This window comes from Diospyros lotus, chromosome 1, assembly GCF_014633365.1.
Source record: "Diospyros lotus cultivar Yz01 chromosome 1, ASM1463336v1, whole genome shotgun sequence".
NCBI classification, from domain to species: Eukaryota; Viridiplantae; Streptophyta; class Magnoliopsida; order Ericales; family Ebenaceae; genus Diospyros; species Diospyros lotus.
The window spans coordinates 38586189-38591990 of NC_068338.1; positions in this window are offsets into that span (position 1 = coordinate 38586189).

Genomic DNA, 5802 nt, shown 5'->3' on the forward strand with positions numbered 1-5802 from the left:
GCGGATGAAGTAATTCTTTTTATTTATTTATTTTATTATGGTTAACAACACTCAATTAAATGTAATAATGTTAAATGAAAAATGATTGATAAAGACATATAGAAAAAAGATATATCAGGGTTGGTTTCCTTTGTTGTTGCTAGAAATGATGGTATTTTGATATTTTGAAAAACTAAAATTATTTAATTATTTGAGCAAATTTTTATAAGTATATAAAAATAATAAATATATCTGGATAAAATTATTTTTTTTGTCATTTTAACTGCTGATGTTAAGATAATTATGTCATTTATCATTTTATTTATCAATAATACCCTTTCTAGTCGCAACTCAAAATTTTATTCTCTTTTTTTCTTGTTAATTTAAAATTTAATTTTAAATCTCTCACCTTATTTAATAAATTTTTAAAATCCCAAGGGTCACAATGGTTTTATCCGATAAACTATTGTGTGCTACATTCAAGTCAAAATTTTATTATCTATCTTCTTTATTAATTTAAAATTTTAATTTTGAGTGACTCACTTTATTTATCGTATCTTTCTCTCTATCTCCCTCTTTGTTTAATAAATTTTTAGAATATCTATATTAACAATGGCCTTTTCCAATAAATTATTCTGTGCTTATTTTTAAACCAAGTCCAACTTATATTTATTCTCTATTTTATGTTTCTTCTTTATCCAACATCTATCTCCATATCTTCCTCTCTATCTCTCTCATTTTTTAGAGAATTATAGAAATAAAAAATAAGAAGAAAAATAGACTATGTTGTGTTTAAAAGTACGAGACCTGTAATTTATTCAACTTAAGAATTATATACACCACGTGTGTTTGGTGTTAGAAGCAACTTATACAAGTCTTGTAAAAGTGAAGAAGAGATTGTTGAAGCGTACCAAGCTTTATTTGAAGGAAGATTGAATGAAAAAACACTTTTCAACTACATTGGTGTTGATTTTGTCTGTTATATGGTGAGGAATTGTAAATGGAAGAAAGAAAAAAGAAATATGTTCTATGTTGTCTTCAATAAATCTATTTGGATATAATTTATCTAGATAATTTATTGTTTTTGTCATTCCAATTATTGATGTTAGTATAATTATATCATTTATTATTTTATTTATCAATAATATATTTTTCAGTCACAATTTAAAATTTTAATGTATAAATTATTTTATATTTTATCAAAAAATATTATATTAAGTACCTTTGAAATGTTGGGATTAATAGGTGGATCCGAAAACAAAGTTAGGAGATTAAAATAATTTTTAAAATTTTCGAGGTACTGATAGTGTAGTTTTACTAACTCCTAGGGGTTACTAGCTTTAATTTTATCCTTTTTTTTATTTGTTATTGCGGTCAAAATTTGATTGGCCGACTGTAGGTCTAGGACACCCATCAACCTCATTGGACCCACCAAAAGGGACATATTATTAATTATTCTGTACAACTTATAGAATTGGAAATCATTATAGGGGTGTCAAAAAAATATTTAAAAATTGATAAATCGGATCGAATCATGACTTTTGAATTGGTTCTATGATTCAATTGTTAGATTCTGATTCTAAATAATTAAGAATCAATATATTTAGTTTGGTTATTGATTTTTTTTTTTCAAACCATGATTCAAATCGAATCGGAACCAATATTATACTTATATATTATAATTTTTTAGATATATATATATATACGCATAAATAATATCACTTCCTATAAAACTAGCGAGATTCATGAACTTTTTTATTTTTAGACTTTTATGCACTATTGCTATACTAAATAGTTGATATAATCTCATTTGATGAGATAGTTTATGAATTATTTTGTTTTACTTTTACTTCAAGACTTAAAACATTAATGAAGTTATGGATTTATTTTAATTAACAAATTTGTTTGTAATTTCATATTTTGCGAATATGTTTAGAAGTTAAATGTTACTTAGATAGAATCGAAACCGAATCGAAATCGGTCAAGTGTGACAGATTGGTTATGATTTGGTTTTATATATGTAATTGTTCAGTTATGGTTCTTATTTTTTCGGAACAGTTAAAAATAGTTCGATTACTATATTCTTATAGAAGCGGATCAATCCGAACAGTTAACACCCTTACTGATTCATAAAATATAGGGTGTGTAGTGTAAATGTTCAATTATATCAATGTATTAATTGAAAAAGTCAAAGTAGGTTAGAAAATCCAATTGAATCTATTTACTAGGTGCACAAATGGAACTACATGAAAATTAAAAAGGAAAAAAATAAAATCTTTTTACAATTTTATAATTTTATCTAAAAATTTTAATTTAAACAATAAATATCTAACTTGATTGATTAGTTGTAATTTTAATCATGATTCAAATCTAATTCAAGAGACATATGTGATCGTTGACATGACATGTCATTAGGTATTTTAAAATATTTTGATTGAGTCCCACATTGACTTGCGTGAAAAAAATAAAAATTTATGTTATATAAATATATATATATATATATATATACAGGAAGAAGATGGAGCAAAGGTGACGAATAAGGAGATGGAGGCGACGGCGCCAGCGCTAGGCTAGAGGTAGGAGTGTTCATGGTTCGATCTGGCCAGTTTAATGCATCGAACCGCATGCTCAGTTTGCTATCAAATCAAACCGGTTTGATTTGGTGCGAAAAACCAAACCGAACCATATCGCATTTTGTGGATCGATTCGGTTCGATTTTCGTGGTTTCACAATTTTTGTGTTTGGTCCGGTCTGGTCCGGTTCGATTCGAATCAATACTAAAATTTTATTTTTGCGACGAACTCATTGAAACACTGCCGGATAATAAATTAATCAAGTCATCACCTTAGCGAGCTCAATTTGCTTTTATCATAAAATCAAAATCACATATAAACTCTTGATAAGTGTCAGTGGACACAGTCTCCAACTCTAGCCACTTGGGCATATCCTGTGGTTTACATCCCTCGTGATGACCCTGAGGCAGGTTCGATGAAGAGCGCGAGTGATGACGCCTCATAAAAAAAAAAAACACAGGTAAGCTCACTATTAAGCATTTAAGTGCACATTACTTCAATTAGATTTTATTATAAAAGTAACAACAGTAAAGGTGCTTTTTCAAGTGTATCATTTCCATATGAAACATGTCAAAGTGTGATCAAAATTAAAAAAACGCATCAATCAGCTGACGATATCATAAAACCTCAAATTTCAATAAAGTCCAACAAATATTAAAAAGAAAAAAAAACCGAAGGGATTAGTATCAACGAGCTCCTAACAAAACAAAAACCAATACAAATACAAATACAAATACGTAATTGATTAAAACAAATATGTGCTATGAAAATAACATATTTAACTACTTAACAGATTTAGGTATGAAAATAAAAGATATGCCACTGAACAGACATTAATACGCAGTCAGCTGCGACCAACAGAATGTTTTCCCTATAATATTGTCTAATAGATCAACTCAATGAAGTTAAACACCAGGAAAGCATATGAAACAAAGGAAATAATGATTAATTAGTGTAATTAGAGAACAATAATTTCATTACTAACACATCATGTAGATGAAAACCTTATAGTAAAGACACCATAATAATAAGAGAGTAACAATTTCATTACCGTTTCAATGCATTCCCATTGAAACAAAAGTCTGAAACTTTATCTCTAACACCAAACTAACGCCTCACTAATCAAAGTTCAAACTTATAGTTTGGTGCAAGATAGCTCTAACACCAAACTAACATGAAACTTTATCTCTAATGCCAATTGAAACAAAAGCCTGCACAATAAATAGATTATGAACAAATGAAATAATGAGTATAAATATAACACACACAAGAAACTAACTTGTTGGTCCCCTGAGGTATGACTACTCGATAAATGGGTGAATTAAGTGATTTTTTTTAATTTTAATAAATATTATTAATTAATAATTTTATAAAAAATATATATTTGATAAATATAATAAATTATATTTGAGATTAATAATAAATGTAAGACATAATATATAATAAAAATAAATACAATAAGACACAAGACAATTTATAGTGGTTCGGTATTTTCACATATACTTAGTTTACTTTCCCAATGTCTAACCATCATTGGGGTTCCACTAAAATAATTTAACTAAGCTTTTCACACTAGTTTACATTGAAAATTAGATACACACATAAATTACAACGGATTATAGGCAACCATTACACCAAAGTTTCCTTCATAACTTATCTTGAAAACTATATTTATCTAGATTTTAATGGATCTATGAAACCTATACAATTTACAATTGTAATTTAAATGTTACAGATAATTTGTTCACGGTTGGACACAAATAAACAATTAATAACAAATTATATAAGACAATAATATTTAAATAAAAAAATAAATTTGTAACCTCAAATGGAGAAATTTGAATTTGTTGTAGAAAACTTGAACTTTTATTTTCTTACTTTGTGACTCTTCGGTGGATGTGCAATAATATTTTGAGAGGCTCGAATTGCTTTGAAGCTTTACTTGAGAGCGTTTGAAAGCTTTTGGGTGCTTTAGATATGCAATGAAAGTAATTGAATTCTCAAAACAATGAATTTGGAGGGTATTTATAAGCATTTTGTCACTAAATAATGGGTTAAAATGAAGTTTAAAATTCAAAAAATGTTTAAACTTTATCAAATAATAAGAAAACATGTCTCGACTTTAATTCAAAATAAATTTACTTTTTGTTTGATAAATTAATATTTGGAAATTCAAATAAAATTTTTTAGAATTAAATGATTAAAATAAAAAAACATGTATAAAATAATATTATTTAATTCAAAATAAATTTACTTTTTGTATGAGTAAAATAAAACATTTATATTATAATTTTTTTTTGTTAATCATTAAAACTTAATTAATATGAGTAAGTTGGCTCAACATTATTCCTCTTTTTAATGATGACAAAAAAATATGATTTATGAGGTAATTAATGTGATAAAATATTTTTGAACTCCCCCTTAATTTTATACTATAAGCTATTACTTTCAAAAATACTAATAGCATAAAAATGTTTTGAATATAACTTGATAGATAAAATAAAATTTTAAGAGTTTTAAAGATCAAATCTGATTGGTTTGATTGCACCTACTTGATGTCCTATCTCTCAGGTATACTATTTCTTCACATACACGAAAAAATACCATAATATATTTTTCTCCTCATACAAAAATAATATACAGTTCACACTCTAATACATACAATTTCTCATCTCATAACATCTTATTATTCTTTCATTTTTGTTATAATAAAAAAGACATTGTTAACGAATAAAATAAAGATTTAAACAATACAATTCATGAGAAAAATTTACTAGGAATAATCCATAATATGATGGATAATGAGTAAAGAGTACTGAAAATATAGATATAACGTTGAGTACCAAAAATAAAAAATTAGTTTTGATAAAATATAGAGTTTTATTTTACTTCCATTTTAAATCCATAAAGATTGTTCTATAATTTATTTTATAATTATAGAAATATATTTTTAAATTTATCAAGTATTTCGCGTTGAATTTTATTTTTAGATCTAAACTTTAATTGCTGTGATAAATTCAAATTGGCTACAACTTGAGACTGAGACTAATTTGATTACGTAGATAATCAAACATTATAAAAGGTAAAAACACTAAATTATTGACATTTTTTATTTCCAGCAATGCTATTTGTACTTCAAATTATTAATTAATTAAATTAATGAATAAATTAGTGAAAAAAGTTCATTAATTTTGTATGAACATTATTAATAATTTTGTTGAGAACGCAAATGCCATTACACCGAGGGATA